Source organism: Pinus tabuliformis, chromosome 3_2 (genome assembly GCF_031772625.1).
Source record: "Pinus tabuliformis cultivar Carrire ecotype Pingquan chromosome 3_2, CPIR1, whole genome shotgun sequence".
Classification (NCBI taxonomy): domain Eukaryota; kingdom Viridiplantae; phylum Streptophyta; class Pinopsida; order Pinales; family Pinaceae; genus Pinus; species Pinus tabuliformis.
Window position 1 is genome coordinate 618,273,311 of NC_142302.1, and position 24,423 is coordinate 618,297,733.

Here is a 24,423-nt window from a genome sequence, read left to right on the forward strand (position 1 = left end):
CCTGTAGTAGCCTTCTGCGTCCTCTTTCCAATGCCACAAGTCTGAGCCAAATTGGATTCTCCAAGGAAGAGTTATGTGAAATCTCCCACAGTGACTTGCTTTTAGACTGGTTCAGTAGAGCGAACTTGTACGACGTGCCACGAGTCACTGTTTCAACCTTTGAATCTGAAACACACACACAAGAAACTACAGTCCGTCCTCTTTCTGTACCTTTTTACGAAATTTCAATCCGATCCTCAGAGAGAGAGTTATGACGATTTTCCCCAGGTCACCTGTTTTGAATGTAATTCAGGAGTCTGCAAAAAGGCCAACTTCCTCAGATCATATCTCCGAAAATATCACGCGAAAAGCTCTGAAATTCGGACCCAAGGTTCAGCGCCAATTCTCAAATGGGTTTTTTTTGCGACTTCTGAAACGTCACAGAAAAAAATTTATAGCGAAAATTCCACGATGACCTGTTTGGAGCAGCGAAACCCTAGAATCCAAAGCTCTGATACCAAATGTTATGAAACCAGCTCACAAAAAGATAGAAAAGAGAGATCCACGCCTTAGAATTCAGCCTCTTCGAGGGGGCAACCTCCTTTACATTACATAAATGAACAATTCTTGGATGATACAAATGACAAAACCTCCTTTCTATATATAGGAGTCTAAGGAGTCACAATATAATCCAACCGACCTAACAATAATAATATAAAGCCACAAAAATAACAATAGAGGGATTCTATGGGGCACAGAAATAACAATATGGGGGTAATAGGGGCACAACAATATAAATAGGGGGTATAACTACAATAGTAATGGGGTAATCACTAGTATTATAGGGACCCAACATCTTGACTGAGAACACCCATAATTAGTGTATCATAAATGCGTGCTGATTGCCTATCAAGGAAAATCCACTCTATCTTCAATCTCCCACAAGCCTGCTCCTCCATGCCAGCTTCGAAAACCTCAATTACCTATTCGATGGTGTTCTCAGAACCCACTACTTTGTACCATAATCTGTGAAAACAATGTAAACTTTGAAACGAGAACTGATATGATTACTGTTATTTTGAGGTAGCAAAAAAATCAATTGATTTTGAAAAGTGTTGATTCAGAATACATCTTTTTTTTTAGCATATTTTTGACACTTTAATTTTTTTATGTATCAAATATGAACAATGTTTTTTGAATGTTAGTGATTTTCATGTTGTTTTAAAAAGTGTTGTTGCAACATCAACTATTTCTTTTATAGGGTTTATTTTTAACACTTTTAATTTTCTAATGTATTAATTCTGGATAATTTTTTTAAATATTGGTGATTTTCATGCGGATTTTGAAAAGCATCAACAATTTTTTTTAAGACATATTTTTGACACTTTAAATTTTCTTATGTCTTAAGTATGCACAATTTTCTTTTTAAATGTTGATTATTTAACCATTTTTTAAGTTGTCTTATTCATCTTCTTGTTTTTCATCCTAACATGTTTGTTTTTCAAAAGCTTTCTAAACATGTGATTTTTGTTTTCCTTTGCAATGTTTTTTTAAAATGAAATTTTGTTTTTTATTGCAAAATAAAAAAATTAATAGCATTAATATTTTTGAGGTTAGGATTTTATATATATTTATATATCGTTAATTAATACTTCAAATACACATAAAATAATTGCCGCTAAAAATAATAATTTTAAACACTGGACAAAAAATATATATATTGCATATCTTTTCGCTAAAAATGACATGTTAAATAAAATAAAATAGAATAAAATAAAATAAAATAAAAAAAAATTGAATCTTTTTGGAAAAAATTATGAAAATTTATAATATTTTTATGAATTTTATATAAAAAAGTAATAAATTTGTTTTTTTTTTCAAAAAAAAATGTTTCAGATAAAATATCAAGTAAAAAAAATAGAAAAACAAATAAATAAAATAAAATAAAACATACAATTTAAAAATAAAAACCCTTAAAAACAAAAATTAAAAACATAAAAAATAATAATAATAATAATAATAATAAATGCCATTAAATATAAGAAAAGAGAAAAAAGGTTGAAAATTAAAAATAATAAAAGAATTAAAAAAACATTGAAACTATTTTTTAATAAAAAATTAAATTGGAAAAATAAACATTAAAAAAATAATTCTTATATATATATATAAAACAATACAAATAAAACAATAAAAAAAGCATATAAAAAATATAAAAATAAATATAAATAAAAATAAAAAATATTTAAACAAATAAAAAAAAGCTAAAAATTACACCCCAACGGGGCGAGGGTGGGGGAGGCCCAATTCTGAGAATCAAGTCTCCCTAGCCCTAGGTTCGTTTGGTCACTGGTTGGGGGGGGGCGAGGTTGCGTGGTCACAGCCAATCAGGCCTTCCCCGCCCTAAGCTCATTCGGTCATCGAGTGGGTGGGGGACAGGGCTGCGACCACGTCCACCGTAATGACCAGACAAGCCTAGGGCAAGGGGCCCCCCCACCCTGGGCTCGTCTAACTGCCAGGGTGGGCGAGGTTGTGTACAAAATCAGGTCTCCCCTTGCCTTGGGCCCATCTAGCTACCGAGGTGGGCAGTGTCACGTCCCTATCCTGGCGGTGGTCTTTCAACTGCACATAGGCAGGTGCGGCACCGCTACCCACTTTATTTTCACCAACACTTATAAGTACGGAATATGCCTAACCATTCAATACTTAATTATTTTCTTCAATTCTTCTAGGCATTATCATTACACAATGGAAATAAACATTCACATCGTCATCATATCATTCATATGTATGCATAGTGGAAATACTTTCTTTTAAATGGGAGGGGCAACTCCCAAGTTATAAAGTTTGCCCAATAATATAATAGTTCAATAATCTTACAAGTACAAGTGAAATTTAGCCTTTGCTAGAAACTCCAAATTTCCCTTCAGCAAAGCTTCTAAAAAACATGCAGTTCACCGGCTTCGTGTTGGGTCGCCCACCTCACTTGGTCGAGTCACCCTCGTTTAGCAGAGACCACCATAGCACAGGTCGTTCAGGGTTGCCCAGCTCCTCGTGCAGGGTCGACCAACATTGTCATGTAGAACCACCAATTGGTCATTCAACAATGCCTGCAGGTTGAGTCGTTTAGCAGTGCCCACCTCGATTGCGTCGTTCAGCAGCGCCCGTGAGTCAGGTCATTCAGCAGTGCCCATCTCAGTCACACCATTCAGCAGCGCCCATGGGTCGGGTCGCCCAGCTCGTTCTGGTCGCTTGTTTAGCGGTGCCCACCGTAGCTCGTGCACTTGTTTCCTCCTATCTTCATCCTTCTACAATTCGCCCACCTCTCCGTGTACACATTCCCACGCCCTTCCGCAGCTTGCCCTTTCACTTCAGAAATATCAGCTTGGCCACTTCGGCCCTTTGTCCACCTTTGCCTTCTCCTAGCCTTATTGCTTTCCCCTTTTGCTCACCCACGTGCCTTGATTGATCAAACTTGCGTGAGATGACTTGATACTTTTTCTCAAGTCGCCTTCCTCTTCTTATAGTCGTCGTCCAAGTGTTTAAGTGGGTCGGCCTACCTCCATGCCGACCACTTGTCCCACACAAAACATCCATCAACTTGTCGACCCAACCGGTCTGGGTCCACTTCCGAATGTTGGCTCGCCCAAGCATCCTCCTCCACACATCGGCCCAACCTGTAGTCGACTCACCATATAAACTCGTCACGACGCCCCCACACTTAATTGAATTACTTTCGGTTTTTCGACTCTCCTGTGGCTCGTCTACATACGCTCACTGGGGCGCCCGACACACGGGTCGCCTCGATGTGCTCTTCCAACTTGTCTATACCATCGCACATTCCACTGGGGCGCGTTTAACTGAACACTCCCACTTGTCGCATCGCGTCGAGCATGCTCGCCCGTCACCTTTAACCAAACTTGTCCGATCGTCACATAAAACCAAATCATCGCACATAACCAAAGATGACTTCTCCCCATTGCATAAAACTGACTCGGGCGCCCGTCACACACATGGTGTGCCCAACTCATCACGGGGCCTGACATCCTCCACCACTCTAGAAATGTTGTCGCCCTTGACAACACCATCTCAACAAAACATGTCGTCAAGACATCCATATATATGTGTGGGAATCTAGATAGCTCCATCTATGACCTGCTCCATGCAATCGATCTACCAAACTCTGCAAGAATTCATGTGCTAGTACCCCTCATGTTGGTGATTAGTTAGGTAGCTAATCCAACCATGCATCACCTCAACAAGAACACATGCTCCCTACATCATCATGACTCATCCCTGCATACTGTTGCCAATTATGTCCATCTCACCCCAAGGTCTAGTCAAAATATAGGAGACTCACTGCCATGAGCAACTAACAATGAGCCTCATCTCCGTGTCAGTCTAAGAAGAGAGGGATGAAGTGGAGGGTGAAGGCTCTCCCTCTTCCTCAACTAATAGCTCAATCCACCTGTCTGGATCTTCCTCCTCCAATCTTTGCATGTATGCTTCTCGACTCTCTATCTGAATCTTGGGTCTAGCATCTCCATCTTCTTCCACTGCCTCTAGTCTGCTTAATAGATCCAAGATACTATCAAACAATTCTCTAATCACCTATGATTGCTCCATAAGTTTTGCATCCGTACAAGACAACCTCTTATAGACTTCTTCATCTCGATTGACTTCCTCCACATTCATCACTGTCAATTTACATTCGGTTGTCGTAGCCCCTATGGTTGGTACACCACTGGGATCATCATCACGCCTGTCATAAATGTAAAAATTCTTCAAGTGTGGCACCATCATAGCTTCAAACTGTTTCATAAATTCCATACCCAATACAGCGTCATAGTCATATATCTGCACAATCGTGAAGTCGACTTTTCCAGGCCATTCACCTATGCTCACATCCACTTTCTCTGTTATACCAATCACTGAATCTAGCAGAGATTTCATTGCTTTCAGCTGTGCTTAAGCTGGTATAACCTCAACCCAATCTTCCTCGCAGTTTCTTCCCTCATGAAGCTATGAGTCACACCACTATCCACCAGAGTGAGTACAGTGCCTTGCCCAATCTTCATCTCTACATACTCCAACTTGTTCCTTTTAGGATCTCGCCATGAGACTGCTTCTGTAGCTATTGCAACTCCTAGATTTTGCATCACTCCAACATATGGTTCTTCTCTATTCTTCTTCGCATCGACTTGTGCTACTGCTTCCACTTTCGGTCTTGAAGGACAATTCTTCACTGTATGTGAACCCTTCACAAATCTAACACTTTAGAGGCTTCTTCGTCTTCGACTTGTCATTCGATCTCGGAGCCTTTCCTTTCGTAGTCTTCTCTTTCTGTTTATATGTCTTTTCTTTCTCTTTTCGATTCCTTCATCACAATGTTCTACCAAGCGATCAACTGTCACAAATTATTCCTATAGTGTCTTGATTTTCTACCTCTTCACCTCATTACGTGCCCAAGGTTTCAATCCTATGACGAAATTGAAAACCTTGTCCTTTTATGCCATATCAGTTAACTCCAAGATCGCACTTGAGAACTACCATTGTTATGCTTATAGGCTTCCTATTTGCTTTATGTATTTAATATTCGTCCTCACATCCCAAGTCTCATCTTGTGGGCAAAAATGAGTCTGAAAATCTTTCTTCATGTCATCCCAAGAAGATATTTCCTCAGCATCACCATTAGCAATCTGGTCCATCTTTCTTCGCCACCACATCTTATCATCATTCGTCAAGAATTGAGCAACTACCTTGACTTTGGCCTCATGAGCTTTCACACTCCTCATCCCATCATAAGATTTGGGTTCTTTGACCTTCACATGGGCGACTCGTCCAATAGAACCTTGCCCAACTTTTTTCTTCAAAACAACTATCCAGTTTCAAGCATCACCAAGCTCCTTTTGCAACTTCGAGATCTCTGCCAAACCTTGATCTCTCGCAGTTCCAATGTCCTTGACTTCTCTCTCTGTTTGTGTATAAAGTCATTCAGTATGCTCGTATCGGATTTTGATGTCTTCAAATTCTTCCTTCAACTTTGTGTACCCATCCCGAAATTCAACATTCTCGGCCTTCATCGAAGCCACTTCGAAGCTAATTCCTCCATTTTGTCCAATACTCTATCCATGAAAATTGTTATGGAATCCCTTCTAGATTCCCCTGTCATAACTTGAGTTTCTTTCGCTTGATCAACCATCAACTTCGCTTGTGATCTAGTAAAGACCATACACTTCTTTTATCGTTCAACTTGTCCCTTCACTTGCCACTGTCGAACTTTCCAAAGCCCTACGGAAAGTATGATATCAATTGTCACCAATAGATATCAACTATCACGAAGTATCTGCCTTACTTCATTTTCCAAATATGCTCTGATAACAACTGTCACGCCCCTATTCTGGAGGTGGTATTTTAACTGCACATAGGCAGGTGCGGCACCGCTACCCACTTTCATTTCACCAATACTTAGAGTACGAAATACGCCTAACCATTCAATACTTAATTATTTTCTTCAATTCTTCTAAGAATTATTGTTACACAACGGAAATAAACATTCACATCATCGTCATATCATTCATATGTTGCACAATGGAAATACTTTCTTTTAAATAGGAGGGGCAACTCCCAAGTTATAGAGTCTACCCAATAATATAATAGTTCAATAATCTTACAAGTACGAGTGCAATTTAGCCTTTGCTCGAAAGTCCAAATTTCCCTTCAACAAAGCTTCTCAAAAACCTGTAGTTCACCTCCTTCGTGTCGGGTTTCCCACTTCACCGGGTCTGGTTGCCCTCGTTCAGCAATGCCCACTGCAACACAGGTCGTTCAAGGTTGCCCAGCGCATCATGGAGGGTCACCCAACGCTGTCCTGCAGAACCGCCCAGTCGGTCATTCAACAGTGCCTGCGGGTTGGGTCATTTGGCAGTGCCTAACCCAGTCGTGTCGTTCAGCAGTGCCTCGACCTGGTCGCATCGTTCAGTAGCACCCATGGGTCAGGTCGCTCGTTTAATAGCGCCCACCACAACTCATGCACCCATTTCCTCCTGCCCACGCCCTTTCGTAGTTCACCTGCCTCTCCGTGTACGCCTGTCCGCGCCCTTCTGCAGCTCGCCCATTCACTTTAGAAGTCTCGGCTCGACCACTTCGACCCTTTGTCCACCTGTGCCTTCGCCTAGCCTTATTTCCTTCTCCTTTTTCTCACCCAATTGCGTTGATTGCTCGAACTTGTTTGAGATGACTTGCTACTTTTTCTCAAGTCGTCTTCCTCTTCTTATAGCCATCATCCAAGTGTTTAAGTGGGCTGGCCTACCTCTAGGCCAACCACTCGTCCCACACAAAACGTCCATCAACTCATCGGCCCAACCAGTCCAAGTCCACTTCCACACGTTGTCTCGCCCAAGTGTCCTCCTCCGCACGTCGACCCAACCTTTGGTCAACTCGACGTATAAACTTGTCACGATGCCCCCACACTTATCTGAATTACTTTTCGATTTTTCGAATCTCATGTGGCTCGTCCACATGCTCTCACCCGGGCACCCGACACATTGGTCACCCCGATGCGCTCGTCCACACTGTTGCACATTCCACTGGGGCGCATTTAACCGAACGCTCCCACTCATCGCATCTCGTCGAGCGTGCTCGCCCGACACCTTTAACTGAACTTGTGCGATTGTCGCATAAAACTGACTCGTCTCACATAACAGAAGATGACTTATCCCCATCGCATAAAACCGACTCGGGTGCTCGTCACACACATGATGCACCCAACTCGTCTCGGGCCCTAACAGGCGGGGCTACGTAGAACACAGCCCCGCACCCCTGCCCACCCCGGCAACCAGACGGGCCCAGGGAGCGGGGAGGCTCGATTCTCAATATCAAGCCTCCCCCCTCTCTGGGCCTGTCTGGCCACCGGGGTGGGTGGGGGTCAAGACTGCATGGTCCCAACCCTGCCCCCCACCCACCCATGGGGCAAAATGGGCCTAGGGAGGGGGGAGGCCTGATTTTCAGAGTCGAGCTTCCCTGCCCTGACCCTAATTTATTTATTTTTAAATTTTTTTTAAAATGGTTTATGTTTTTAATTTTTTTAATTGTTTTATTATTTTAAAATTTTAATTTTTATGGTTTTTTTAATTTAATTTTTTTTAATGATTTTTTTTTTATAAATTAAGTCTAAAGTTTTTTTATATTTAATTTTGAATTTTTTTCTTTTAATTTAATTATATTTTTTTTTATGTTATTTTTTTTACAACTTTTGAGTTTCTTCTTAATTTTTAATGTTTTTTTATTTTTTATTTTTTATATTTTTTTAATTAATTTTTATAATTTGTTTTTTGGTAATGGTTTTTTTTGGGTAGGTTTTTTTTTTTTTAATTATGTTTTTAATATTATTATAATGTAGTATATGTTTTTTTTTTATTTTGATTGTTTTTATTTATTTTTTATTTTTTAAATTATGTTATATTGTTTTTTATATTTTATATTTTTTTATTTTTATTTTGGGTTAATTTTATTTTTTTTAATTAGGTGTTTTTTTATATAATTTTTTTTTTACTCTTTTATTTTCATATATTTTAATTTGTATTTATTTTTATGGGTTAATTCGATTTTTTATATTTTTTTATGTTTGATTTTTATTATTATTATATTTTTTAATATTTGTTTTTTATTTTACCATATTTAAACAAAAAATGTTTTAATATATTTTTTAATTTAGTTGTTATTATTTTTTGATTTTTTTATGTTTTAATAAATATTTTTATTTACTTCTTATTATTTTTTTAACTTTCTTTTTTGTTTGTATTTGTTTTTTTCAATATTAATTTTTTTTGTATTTTTCATTTTTATTTATGTAAATATTTATCTATTATTTTGGTTTTTATATTTTTTGCACCTCTGTGTTAATTCATCTTTAAGAAAATGACATTATTCCAACATTAAAAAATTTTGTTTTCAAGGTATTTTTCACTCAAAAAAATTGGTTTTTATTAGCTTTTACTTCCATTTTTTTAAAATGTTGAAAAAAAATGTTGATGATGATGATAGTGGTTAACGTCCACTGAGACCAAATTGGTCTATCGGACCTATAATTTTCTTAGTTTTTAATTGTCTGGTTCCTCGTCTTTCTTGGCGAGATCGGTGTTGTAGCTTTCTTTTTTTTCTCTACGGTCTTCCAACTTCCTTTATCTTGCATCTCATTTAGCTCTTCTGGTTCTTGGGACATTTATTGTGTTCGTCCTTTTGAAGATAGTCGGAGAAGAAGTTTGGTCTAGGAGATCTGCTTTGCTGTTAAATGAAGATTTATTTTGTGTTGTATTCGAATCCTCATATCTGTTGATGCTTGAGGGGTTGTCAAGTTCACTTTTTTATTGTTGGGCGGGGCTTTCTCCCTGCTTGTCTTGAGAGTTGTTTCTTTCTTGCCCGATTTCTTGTGATTCAGAGTTTTCTCTAGAGTATTCTTCTTTGATGACAGTGTAGTGTTCTTTTTGTGCTCCTTCCCACCATGTAGATCTGTGGTGGTTTTTTCTAGCAGAATTTTTTTTGGGAGACTTTTGGGCAATTTTTGGCTAGATGGTCTGTCTGAAAGTAGGATCGACATTGGAAGAGGACACTTTCATAATCGAGCTTCTGGTTCCACACATAATCTTTACTTGTTAGGTTTATTTCAGCTGGGAATCCGGCGTTGGAGTCCATTTCCACACAGATGCGTGCATAGGTGGTTCTGACATATTCCTCTGTTTCTGGGCACCTGCAGTAAAATTTCCCAATTGCATTTCCAATGGCTTTTAGCTTGGAGAGATTCCAGAGATGCAAGGGTAGGCTTGGCAATCTCACCCAAACTGGTGTGGAGGTTATGACTGTTGTTGAGGGACCGAATGATGGGTTCCATGGCTTCATGAATAAGCCTGATTTTTCCCAAAACTAAGGGCCAGAATCTAGAATACATTGTCTGCTTTTAGGATTTTCAAAATCTACTATAAAGAAACCTCTAGCACAGGGGTAGATATTAATTTCATCAGAAATGACAGGCTTCCATACCTCCGAGATCCAATTGTGGAGAGCTGTTAGCCGCGGCCAAAAACCATTGAACCGACAGATTAGGGCACTTTCAGAAAACTTCAAAGCCTCATCGAGTGAGGCCTGGACCACCTCGATAGTGGGAGCTGGGGCTTCACTGACGATAAGGGCAGAAGCTTGCCCTCCAGAAGCGGACGAAACTGAGCCAGTAGCTATTTTTGCGAAGCTGGGAGCCATATTTTACTTGCTCGTAGAACCAACCGCAGAGAAATAAGGCAGAAGATTAGATCTAGATCTAGCCGCAGAAGATTGAACAGAAGATTAGATCTAGAACCCAGCCGCAGAGAAATAAGGCAGAAGATTAGATCTAGATCTAGCCGCAGAAGATTAGATCTAAAACCCAGCAGAAGATTAGATCTAGAACCCAGCCGCAGAGAAATAAGGCCGAACTTTTATTATAGCACCAAGTAAATTGTAACCTCATGATCTGACAAAGCCAGAACTTTTATTATAGCATGATTTCAGCAGCACCAGAGGTTCAGAGCACGACATGCATTTCCTAGATAGAAGCACCCATGATTACTCGTTGTGCAGAGATCTGACATTCGAGGATGTCAATACTATTTCTGGATTCGATTGTCTTTTGCTTCCTGATTGTTCAGCAGATTCCTCGCAGTAATTTGGCTGCCATGGGCGGTGATACAGAAGACGCGTGAAAATAGAAGACACAGTAATTATGTCAACACTTTTCGTTTTTGTGTTGTTTTTATTTTTTTTTTACTAAAATTCTTGTTTTGAGTTTATAGTTCTAGTTTCAAAATTCACATTGTTTGAAATAAATACCACAAATAAAACAACATACAACACCCACATTTAACATTTTTGGCCTCCTCTATATATCAAAGACTTTGTGCGACATATTCCCCAAAACCACCATCACCCTGGCCACCAAAACTCTTTGCATGCTACTCATCCAGAAAAACCACCTACCGAGATCCACGATGGTTTGTCCTCAACTGAACACCCCCATGTAAAAAGATCAAAGTTGGAATATCAATATGGTGTACCATATACTACTTATTTTAAGAATTGGACATTAGTGCATCTAGGACAAATTTCAAGCTTCAAGGCATAAATATAGCATTAAAAATAACAAAGTGTCTTTTTGTTTAAAGCTTGAAACGACGCATTATTATGGAGTTGTTCACAAGTCATGCTTGGTGAGTATTTTGTCCATTTCCCATCTATTAAAGATTCATTAAAAATTCTAAAATATGTTCGAAGTTATGAACATGTTTTTACACTTTTATGTTTTTATATTTAAAGTGCGAACATATAATTGGAGGTGATGAAATATAGTGAAATAAAGTTCCACCCCTACGTACAAAATGTTCACGTGAAATATTCCACAAACTCATGGACACCTTACATTGTCCAAAGAGACATTTAAAAACTTAACAAAGAGGTTCTCGATAAAAGGCCAAAAAACAAAAGCGTTTTCAACTTTTTTAAACGCATCTTTGGGAATTATCATCATATTATACTTAAATGTTTGAAAGACACAAAGAAGATGCGATAACAAAAAAATAAAAATATCATTTTATTAAGATTTCAAATTGTAGTTGGTAGTATTTTATTGTATTTATGACCATAAAGTTAAATGTTAATAAATAAAACATATGAATTTATTACCAACAATTTTATGAATGTTTATAAAAGGTATTAGTGTTTTAGAAATTGTTTTTAATTTTAATCGTTAGTGGGTATAGTTTGGGCGATAAAGAGGAGTTGTAATTATTTTTTTTTACTTGGGTTTTAGTTTTACCATGATTGACATGTTCGTTTTTTGGGAGTAATTTCTGCATGAAAGATAAGGGGCTCACCTAGACATGGGTGATTTTTTCGTGGATGTAGCTAGGATAGATCTTCGATATAGTGAACCAAAAAAATAAGAAAAAAAGACTTTAACAACTAAATTATCATAATTTTTTAATTAAAAAACTAAGAAAAAACATTAAGGAATATTGTTTTTATTATTTAAAGACTTTGTCTAATAATTATACATTTTGGATTTTTTAGTCAAGGCTAAAAAAAATTGGTCAAATTGTGGTCTTTGTTGTTTAAGATGGGCTCTTGACTACATATATCAATTCAACACCCTGAAAAACCCTCAAGCACTCGAATTATAAAAAGTTCACAGCTCAAACTAATTCTAACAAATCCTTTCCAAATTCTATGCAAATTAAACTGAAAAATTATTTCAAAAAAATATTATAGACTACAATGTTTCTAAATGCCTTTGTGGACAATGTAATGGTTCATGAATTTTATGGAATAATTCACATGAAGATTTTGTACGTAGGAGATGGAACATTTTTTTCAAGAGGAAAAAACAACCTTTATATTAAATAAAAGTTTGTTTAAATGTGCCTATTTGTCCATAATCACCCACAAATGACTACCACGACAAGTGTATAGTTTTCAATATCACGTCATGACAAAATCATTACATATAAAACATGCTATTATAAAAATTCTTTAAATCATCCAAATATTGTAACCCCTATCAACTAATAACCAAAAAATACTAAAAATAGTCTTCAGTCAATGTCCATATCAATAGCATCATATCAGAGTAAGCCTTTCAAAATATAAAAGTCTGCCACAATGGAAGGAACAACTTATTTATAGTATATTTTTACATGTCATCTAGCTAATGTCATTCTGGAAAGTTGTAAATACAATCTCCCCCAACTGGTGTCTATGGCCAATTTTGGAAAGTGTGTCTGCCATTCCGTTTTGTTCCCTATACATGTGTGTGAAGGGCACCTCCTGAAATAGACCCATCATAAACTTGGTCCTCTACATCCAATTTGTGGGTAAAGGAGGCTCAAAATGGTTTGAGCCAATGCCCAATCGATGACAGCCTTCGAATCCCCAAAGAAACCAAAGTCTCAATAGATAACCTTTGTACACAAAATAAAACCCCCCAAAGGGAAATGACCTTCGCCCATGTATTGGATCCCCACCCACTATTCCAACAAAAGTGGTAATAATGTCGAGGCCTTGTAACTATGTATGCCCCACAGCCACACATATTCATACAAGACGCCCCATCAAAGAATCCAATAGGAAATATGTGCCAAATATATATGGATAAGATGTTCTTCGATGGTCTCTTGATAACACTAGCCCAATTTATTTAATGTATGCAACAATCTTTGAGAAAGTGAGCTTTATACCCTATATGCAATTTTCAAATATATATACATTCCAAAATATCCATATACCCCTGAATATATATAAAGGTAGCGTATAAAAATCAACATATTCAAACACCCAATCCCGCAAGCACTGCTGAATGGGTGTGGAGTTCCACACAACACGTAGGTTTACTATATTCAATACATCGATCCAAATGGAGATCACATATAGACAATTGAGAAATAAATGTAGCACATCTTCCGCCTCCACCATGCAAAATACACATATACTAAGATCACAAAAACTTCAACAACACAATTTGTCCCAAGTAAAAATGCCTCAAATTATGAATGAGAAAAAAAGATATACCGATAAACCTCAGAGACCGAAATCTATCCTAGTAGAAGTGTTCTTTCCCAAATAAAGTTATCATCCTCTTTGTTTAAAGAAATACCAACTACCAAAAATGGATAATATACTTCTCCCAAGTCAACACCAAAACTTTATATGACTTATTTCATCACCTTCAATTATATGTTCACACCTTAACATCATGCTAAAATTGATTGTGAAGTGTGCTATGAGGCCTCTATTATAACAATTTGCCTTTTAATTGATACATAAAATGAGAGCTTTCCATTGAAAATGAAAAAATAACTTATTTTACTTTTCGTATTTACATTTATCATAATAACATTGATGCACCTACATATATATGATGCCTCGTATTCCTGTCTTATAAAATATAGAAAGTAAATCCCACCCAAGCCTGCACATTCATCTCAGGATGTTTTGCGTGAAGTTTTATATAAATTATGCCCTGTCAGACATGTCAAAGGAAGAAACTTTATATGCAATATAAAGTCAAAGTTTAATGGAACTAGCATCCCGAGTATTAATATAAAATGATACCACATAGCATAAAACTTTACCAGATGTCATTAGAACGATAAGTATAACCTGTAATATCACATAAAAGTTGATAGGATATAACATCAATGTTTTATTTTAATTTTTATGTTTGGTTTTTAAAGTAAAATTAGAATATTCATATTACTGTTAAAAATATATATACAAGTAGTTATTATTAGTTATTGGCTTGTTGCTTGGGAAATTAGATTAGAAGTATAAGTTCAAAATTTGATAATTGTTAATTCTGGAGGTTATATGATTATTTTTCAGAATAAAAAAAAAAAGTTAGGAAATAAACTAAACCATAAGTTGGTAGACATAATAATAGCAGTGTCATTATAAAAACATTGCATAAAATATTTGGTTCACTTGGTTATCATTTAGTTGGAGAGTCCACTTTGTTCAGTGGCTATGACTCAATGTCATTGCCCGAGGAAGAGAAGTCAAGGTTTGTCGAATTCTTGGCTAGGAATGAGACTTTCTTGCTAAGTGTGTCCACTTTATCCATTAGTTATGTCATGCATATTATCATTTCTTGTTGAGTATCAAATATATTAGTAAGAACCTTGCCCATGAGAGTTTTGATATGCCAATGCATACTGATGTCTTGGAATAGGAGGGGAACCAAGCTTTAGAAGAGTTTCCCACATCAAGAAACCAGACCCTAATATCCTAGTTAATTTGTCGATCTGAAATTTATCTTATTACTTGTCTTACTCATTCTTCAACATCCAAAATCGCTCTTTGGAATGCTTCAAGGATGATATCCTTATATTTATCCGTAGTCGCTACCTGAGCCTAGGGATGACTGATAGAGGAGGGGGAAGGGTTGGTGGCAGCTATAGGGCCACAACGACCTCTCCTACCTCCCAGCTAAGATGTGGAGAGACAACAACTAGTCGTTAAAGGAGAGGCACATAGGCAGAGGAAACCAAGGTTGAGAACACAAAGAGCGAGGGAGAGGATGACATCAAAGAAGAGGTTGAGCATAGAGGGAGAGGAGAAACCAAGGGAGCCCTTGAAACATGAAAAAGAAAATATAAGAGGCCAATGAAGAAAGGAGAGGAAAAGCCAACTCAGACTTATATAAGTTAGGTAGAGAGCGGCCTATGTGGCAAAGGGAAATACTTATAGGAAAAACACTCATAGGGGGAACATCTCAAATCTCCCAAAAGCTACGGTTTTGAATAAGGTGTTTATTTTTCCAACCGGGGTTCTAGAGAGGTGATCCTTTTATTTCCCTCTCTAGTTTTATTAGTTGATTCTCTTCTATTTATGGAGTATATTTCTCCTTCCATATTTTAATCGACAAATATCCTTTGTTTTTGAGCCATCTCCACCAAGATTTAACACCTAGAGCATGGTTGAGGGTTTTAGGACTTCTCAGTCCCAAACCTCCTAGAATCTTTCGTTTGCATAGATTTTCCCAGACTATAAGGGCCCATTTATTTTCTTGTTTTGATTCCCCCCCTATCTCCCATAGGAAAGTTCTATGCATGTTTCTTATTTTTTGAAGGATGGCTTTAGGGGAAGCTAGGGAAAAGAAAAGGTAAACGTGGATAGCTTGGAGTATTTATTTGAGTAAGGTAAGCCTACTAGCTAGATTAAGAGTTCTAAAGGTCCAAAAAGAGAGTTTTTTTATCCATGTTTTGTAGGAGCTCTTCCCATACTTCAATCCTAAGAGGATTTTTGACTAATCCAAAGATATTTGAACAAAAGGGAGGTCCTTTGAATACCCAATAATCAAGAAATGTTGACTTAAATGGCTACAAGGGTGTTAAAAGAGAAGAGTTATGATTTGGAAAGGTTAATATTAGTGTCTGGAGCACTAGCAAAGTCATTCGGGATGGTTTTGAACCTTTTTGCTTCCCTAACAGTTGGTTGGCCCATGAGTAGGGTGCCATCTATAGACTGCTAGTGAGTGGAGCACGAGTTGGAATTTACAATAGGTAATCCTTTAGATGGCCATGCAAGGAAACAATTTTTATTTTCTATCCTTGAGCTTTCCACCATGAGAAGGAAGATATAAGGAGAGATGGTGATCCGAACATAAACAGGAACACAACAACTTACAGATATAATCATAAACATAGAGATGCATTCAAAAAACAATTCATTTCATTAATAGAAAAATATTGAACTATGCTTACAAACAGAATGGAAATAAGATAACTCGGGTGATGGTAGCTTATCTCTAAAAAGAGATGTGGTAGCTACATGCCTCTAAAATGTGTTACAATGAGGCTCAAGGGCCTATTTATTATTGGAAAACATGAGAAAACCATAAACAACCAAAACCATAACCCTAAGAGATGTAACACCAAGAGTTTGTGGGCACCGTTGGGGTTAGTTGGGTAGACAACTTCCCGAGGTCATAACTTGGTCATATTATCTCTGTTTGGCGTGTACAATACCTTGTTGGAAAGGTCTCACTGAGTACTAAAGGTTTCACTATAGGCCCCTGCCTATGGCTACGGGCTTGCCATAGACCCCAAAAAAACATCATTTAGGGGGTCAAAATTGCTCCAGAAGTTCAGGACCTGAAAAACTGCTAAAAAAATTAAATGTTGAAATGAACAAGGAAATAGATGAAACTGACTTGGGGGTCTAGATGGAATAGGCGGGTGGCCACAAATATCCACCTCGATCATTCCTCCCCCCTTAGGAAGCAATGGCCCCCACTGCGTGCAGAGCCTCCATGAGGTGAGGAATTTTTTGTTGAACCTGGTCCCTAGTGAACCACTTGCCATGGTGAAGGAGTTGGCCTGCTTTGACAACTCAATATAATTATATCCTCTATTGGCGAGTGTTCTTGATCTGTGTGTCCATGATCTAATCAGTTGTGGCTTGTTCCATGCAGTTTGGGTTGAGCTTTGTTGGTGTGAGTTGTTTTGCAATGTCAGTTGTGTCCAACAATGGTGTAAAGTATGGTTGAAGGTGATCTACATTGAACACTGGGTGTAACCCAAGGAACGGTGGGATGTTGAGCTCGAAGGCATTGTCACCGACGCCCTTGGTGGTGGTGTATGGCCCATACTGGAACGGGTGAAGCTTGCGGTGGGGCCTAGCAAGGTGCTCCTTCTGCAAATGTAGCCAAACTTTGTTGCCCACCTGGAACTTGTGCAGCACTCGATGTTGATCATGGTGATACTTGTACTTAGCATTGGCTCTGTCCAATATATCATGGACTTGTTGGCAGATGTTTTGAATGTGCTCAATGAAGTTGTTAGCCCTTTTAGCTTCAGACTGAACGTGAGCCGAATCTACCTGGGTGGTTGCAAATGATATGGCCACATCAATGGGGCATAATGGATGAAATCCCAACCCTCCTTGAAAGGGGATGTGTCTTGTTTAGCTTTGGAGAGCTCTGTTGTAGCTGTGTTGGAAATAGGGGATACTTTCATCCCACATGCGAGGATGCTTCGAGTTGTACATGCGTAAAATGTGTACGATCATTTTGTGGACAACCTATATTTGGCCATCAGTTTGGGGATGGAAGGTCGTGGACTTAATAAGTTTTGTATCCAACATTGACTAGAGACTTGACAAAAATGCACTCAGGAATATGTTGTCCCAATCTGAGAAAATGGACTGTGGGATCCCAAAGTGTACCCACACTTGCTCAATGAAGAGCTTAGCATTGGCTTCTGTTGTGATACTTTTCTTGTAGGCCACCATGATGGAAATCTTATAGAATCGGTTGATGACCATGAAAACACAATCGTTGTTGTGCTTAGTAGAAGGAAGGCCTGATATGTAATCCATGGAGACATATTCCCAAGGTTGGCTAGGAGTAGGTATAGGAGTATACATGCCTTTCTTCTTGATGGTTGGTTTGGTAATGGCGTAGGCGATGCAGGATCTAATGTACTTCCCAACATCTTGACGAAGTTTTGGCCAATAAAAATACTTCTGCAATACCGCCACTATTTTCTCTACTCCAAAATGTCTAGCGACCCGACTATAGTGCGCCTCCTAAATCATCTTGGCATTCTCACTTGAAGGAACATATATGTGTCCCAGGTGGCATAACAGTGCATCCTGAAGGTGAAATTTTGGAACTTGCTTCCCTTTCAGGAGTGTCTGGTATATGCTACTGAATTCTAGATCGCTCTTGTAAAGATGCGGCCACCTCGATGTCTCGTGCCCATAGGAGTCAAGCACGGTGATTAGTGCCATGAACGATGGTTCGCTGAGGTAATCAACGACGTTATTGGTGTTGCCCTTCTTATACTTAATGTTCAAATGGAACTGTTGTAGATAGGTGGACCATTTTGGATGGTGATCGTTCTGAAACTTCCCTTGTGTCTATATGAACTATATAGGTCGGTGGTCTGTGTCGATGATTGTTTCCTTCTTCAGAATGTAATGCTTCCATTGATGGTAGGCTTGCATAATGGAATACATTTCTTTGTCCTAAGTGGCGTACTTTTGGACTGTGTCTAAAAGTGTATCACTGTGGTAAGCCAATGGATGCCCATGCTGAGTAAGAACTGCACCAATATCATAGTCGGAGGCATTTGTCTCAATCTCAAATGGTTGTTGCAGGTTTGGTAATGTGAGCACTGGTGTAGAACAGAGGAGATTCTTCAACTCAGAGAATGCTTTTTGTTGGGTTTTCAACTAAAAAAACATTGTTTTCGCTCCGCCCTTGGTGAGTTGACTTAAAGGCCAAGTGATATGAGAGAACCCCAACACGAACCTATGGTATAAATTGGAAAGGCCCAAAAATTTGTGGAGCTCTGTTAGAGTGGTTGGGGCTATGTTGGGTAGTGGAGGTCACGCATAACAGTTTTGGGGCTTAAATCCTATAAGTTAGGATAATAATATTGTAAATCTCCAAAATTTGCGGAGTGCGAAATGTAATAGGTCGAGTCAAAGGGTTGTCCGCACAAGAAGTAATATAGAATAATAGGAAGTAGGTCGGCCTGCCCATTGTCCGCGGACCATGGGAATGTATAAATAGAATGAGGCTCTAAGGGTAGAGGGAAGTTCGTGTTTTGGGTGAATCTTGGTGTTATGGTTGGGTAAAGATGGTGTGTTCTGCGTCTGTAAGTTCAAGTCAAGGGTGATGGTGGGTAGATAGAGGCTTTGCAGCTATGTGCGCAGAGGCCTTGTAGAGTCCGCAACTGTGTGTGCGGACCCCTGCAGCTGAGTGCGCAGGACAGATCTGGTTGTATTGGCAAAGAATTGAGTAAAGATAAGTTGATTCTGAAATACTGTGTTGTCTTTGAAATATTGTAGATTGGGTTAATTTCTGGCTTAAATCTCTGTTTGATCTGTGCGCTTATGCTTATATTCTAAGTTTTCAAATCTATAACACTTTTGGGTATGCACTTTGGTGATTTCTATTAAATGTTTGCTTAAAGGCCATAAGAAGTAGATTTTATCTATAACAAACACAATATTAATAAGTAGAAAAGATTTGCCTTGTTTCGGATCTATGCGGAAGAGGAGTGGCACGAGGCTATAGAAAAGTGCGCGAATTCTCCAGACCACATCAAGACATCCCAAGGGTGCAGAAACCTAGTTCCAGCACCCTCCCCTGCTACGTTGGGTGACACCTTAGTCCGCGCTCCGCAAACTGTTACCGAAAGGGCTGGTAGTTGTGGGATTTGTTTGGCTAATAACTCTTCCGAACCTGGGTCAGGCCCCAATAAGCCAACAAATGGTTCCGTTGCCGGGACCAGGATCTGCCTAAGGGATGTCTGATATCAGGACACTGGAACCCTACGGAGAAAGAATCTGAGGATTGATTGAATCAGGAGTGGTACAAGTTCATAGTAGGTCCTAGTATACCGATGCGCAAACCAGAGGATAACCATGACGAGCGCGATCCAGTTGCCGGTATTCAAAGGAGCAGGAAGCGAAGATCCAGAACAATTTTGGTTCGTGGTAAGGGCAGTTTGGGAAGCGCATGGAGTTATGGACGATAACATCAAAAAGGCTACCCTAGTTAGCGCGCTGTAGGACGGTGCACTGACGTGGTATATAAAGTATTCAAACAATCACCTGAATGTGGGAACAACAGAGATCTAGGCTGAATTGAAAAAATAATTTAGTCGGCTGAAGTCAGAAATGCAGTCGATCATAGGGTTCAAGGAGATCGCGATGATGCCTGGTGAAACTCCGTGGGATCTAGATCAGAGATTGAAAAGTACAATTCGCGAGGCGAACATGACATTGTCGGATGTGCAGCACTGCACGTGGTTTGTGGCGTCATTGACATCACATCTGAGGGCGACACTATCATAGCAAAAGATCTCAACCCAAGCTGAAGCATTAGAGACAACAATGAGATTGCGTGAAACTCCAATACAAGATCCAGGGTTGGGAGTTCAGCAAATCCACGCACAAATTCAAAACCTGTGTTTATAAATGCAGAATTTAAAAAAAGAAAAGGCACCCCGCCCAGAAGCACAAGAGGAAGTGTGGTGTATAAAGTGTAGAAACCAGGGTCACAATAAGGATCATTGTCCATCTTTGCGAACTATGTGGCAATGGGGGGACCAACACCGTTGTGACGAGAGGCACAAGCAGGGCCAAGTGCAACACCCTCGCTCTGGTGCACAATATATCAGGTGGGAGGAAAGAACAAAACGAACAACTGCCATCTACTACCAAAATTTAACCAGACCTCCTAGCAACTATTTTGCAACTTTTTCCGATCGGTGGGCCACAAGAAGCGAGACTGTCGTAGTTATCAATATTGATGGACCAATCACCTGCCTACAGAATGCAAACTGAAGCACGAGGTCAAGATCCAGCTGTGACGATAGCACACTGTGGGTTCCAGGGACGTGGATGAGGATGGGGAGGAATGGGGCCAAGAAGGGGTCGCGGGCAACTAATCTGTTACAATTGCAGAGGACCGGGACACTACGCACAACACTGTACCAAACCGACCAGAATATTGTGCCTTTACTACGAGTAGTTTGATCATGAAATGATATTGCCCCATATTAATAGCACAAATATGTGAGAAGAGCACGACGCAACCTACGACGACGCAGAATGTCCAGATGATGAGGGCTGAACCATGCGAGGAAGACCCCAACATAAACATGGTGCTCAGAAGTGGCGCAAATACAGGGGAGGACAAGAGGAAAGTAACCAAGGATGATGCTGGGGTTCGCAAGGAGATAGATCTAGAAGCTAGGAAGAGCTTCGCGGAGGTCTCTACCCCAGGTAGTAAGGATCAACCCAAACAGGAGAGGGATCCCTCAATGCTAACTACCTTTTTAGAGACATGCATGAAATTTCTTCGCGATAATAGGGCGGTTAAAGGATTACAAGAATTGATAACTAGGTGCGCAGGGTCGGGTGAACCTCGCATGGTCCAAAAATTGGGAAAACAGGCGTCGCAGACTGGCCGGGAAATGCAATTAACAGCACAGATTGGCGACTACGAGATGGATCAGATCATTCTGGACTTGGGATCAGATGCAAATGTACTACCTAAACAGACTTGGGAGTGCATGGGCAAGCCCACATTGCAATGGTCTCCTATTCAATTGCGGATGGCGAATCAACAGAAGATCCTGCCCATGGGAAGGCTGCAAGGAATTACAGTAGATATAGAAGGCACGATCACCCGAACAGACTTTGAGGTAATAGAAATCGTGGATGAAAGTAGCCCTTACCCTGCGTTGTTAGGGATAGACTGGACCACTGATATGAATGGGGTCATTAATTTAAAGAAGCAGAAAATGATATTTGAGAAGAAGTTGCTCTGCGTAGTCATTCTGCTAGACCCGGCTGAAGGATCGTGTTACACTGAACCTGTACATGACAAAGGAAGTGATGAGGAATTAGATTGCATCTACAAAATTATGGCGCGAAATCAATATTGGGTCAATCCGACTACGGAAGGACGAATATCATGGGGGCATGAAGAATCCTGCATTGAAGATTTAGATGAGGAGGACGAGCGGTGGCCTAATCGGTTGAACGAAGTAACCACATTAAACTGCAATATGATGACTAAGTCATTGTATTGCGTTAGAGCTCAGGATCATGAACTGCCGGTGTATGATGGGCTGACAACAGTAGACGAATTCCTAACCAGATTTGAGAGCACGGTTCTAGAACACCAACGGTTTGATGCATTGAGATGGGAATTGCGTGCGACGCTTGCGCATTGGTGGGGCACACATGAAGGAACTTTCGACGATTGGTGTGAATGTAGGTGCATGATGTAGATAAGATTTGGGAAGCTAAAGCTACGAATAACTGAGAAATACGATGGATGGGATGACCCACACAGGCACCTTACCAGATAGGTCCAAGCCTATGGAGAAGCGCCTCAACTAGAGTGGGTACACTTATTTTATCATACCTTGGATGTCATTCCAAGGAATTGGTATACCGAAACCGAGCTCCAACATGGCACAGGCAAGTGGGATATCTTGTGCGAAGGCTTTTTGTTAACATTTATCTCTGAAGATCAATGGATGGATACAGTGGACGACTCGTTGCAGATGGTCAAGGTCGCTATTTTCAAAATACCACTGGAACCAGAATAAGTCATGCAGACAGACTGGTCGCGGCAGTTGAGCCAGACCCTGGAATGTTATAATGTGTAGGTAGAAGATGATGAGGACGACCCTAGGAACATCAATATTCTAGAAACAGAGGGGAGTCGCGAGGTTCGCGGACCAGAAATTGAGGATCCCGACATCACAGCGCTGCTAAAAATGAAACAAGTAAACATCAGAACGGAGGAAGAGCCAAAGTATGCAACGCTTGGGGACTATTAGGACGATGCCATGGTGGAAAAAGTCGTCGAACTACTTCGAGAATATCAAGATTTATTCTCGACTAAAATCACGGAGTTAAAAGGGATTCTCGACGACCTAGGAATGATGAATATAACCTTGAAGCCAGATGTGAAGCTAGTTAAGCAGCGGCCTTACCGGTTGAATCCAAAATACAAAGCGAAGGTCCGCGAGAATTGGACAAGATGCTTGGAGTGAGAATAATTGAAGTAGTGGAGGAGTCCGACTAGGTAAGTCCTATGGTTGTGCAAGAGAAAAAACAGAAAGGTGAAATTCGCATCTGCGTGGATCTCTGGAAGTTCAATGATGCCTGTGTTAATGATCCATTTCTGACGCCATTTACAAATGAAGTACTGGAAAATGTGGGAGGATAGGAAGTCTACTCCTTTATGGACAACTTCTCAGGGTACCACCAAATCAAGATTGCGTCAGAGGATAGGAGTAAAACAACGTTCGCTATCGAATGGCGCTATTTTCAGTATATGGTAATGCCCTTTGGACTAAAGAATGTGTCGGTGATATTCTCGCGTGTTGCGGTATCTGCCTTCAAGGAATTCATACATAAGTTCTTAGAGGTATATCTTGATCATTGGACAGTGTTTGGGCTAGTTAAGACGCATACTGCGAGCTTACGGTTAATGCTGGATACATATTGACAACACCAGAATGCACTAAACCTAAAGAAGTGTACTATCCTTTTCCCCTTCGAGAAATTTCTCAGCCATGTGGTCTGTAGGCAAGGCCTCATGGTGGATCCGGCAAATATTGTTGTTATACTCAACCTACAAGCGCCGCGAAGTGTCAAGCAGCTTCGCACCACACTAGGACACACTGGGTACTACTGGAAGTTCATTAAGAGCTATGCGCAGATCACGGCACTGATAGAACAATTATTGAAGAAGGACAGTATTTATTGTTGGAATGAGGAATTAACAAAAGTCTGGAAATGCTCAAGGAAAAGATGGCATTAGCTCCTATCTTGGTCTTTCCAAAATGGGACATCAAATTTCACGTACATGTTGACGCGTCGTGTATCGTGTTGGGCGCAATACTCACACAGGAAGGGGCAGAAGGAATTGATCACCCGATCACGTTCGAAAGATGACGATTATCCAAAGCTGAGAAGAACTACTCCACTACAGAGTGGAAGGGACTGGCGATGGTGTACGTGGTCCAAAAATACTGCCACTACCTACTTGGAGGACACTTTAAGATGTATACTGTTCACTCTGCGCTCAAATACCTAGTCAACAAGCCTGTGTTTGGGGGGGCGCATTTGTAGATGGTTGTTATTATTTCAAGAGTATGATTTTGAAGTCATTGTAAAGCCAGGATGTCTAAACGTAGGCCCAGATCACCTATCCCGGATTGAGAATGGCGAAGAGCCCACAAACTTAGAGGAAGGACTACCGGATGCACAGCTGTATGCGGTGCACGTCGTGGATGGCCATTTTGAGGATATAATCCACTTCTTAACCACAGGAACCGTACCACAGGGATATTCTGTTCAGCAAAAGAAAGAATTGGTGATACGCGT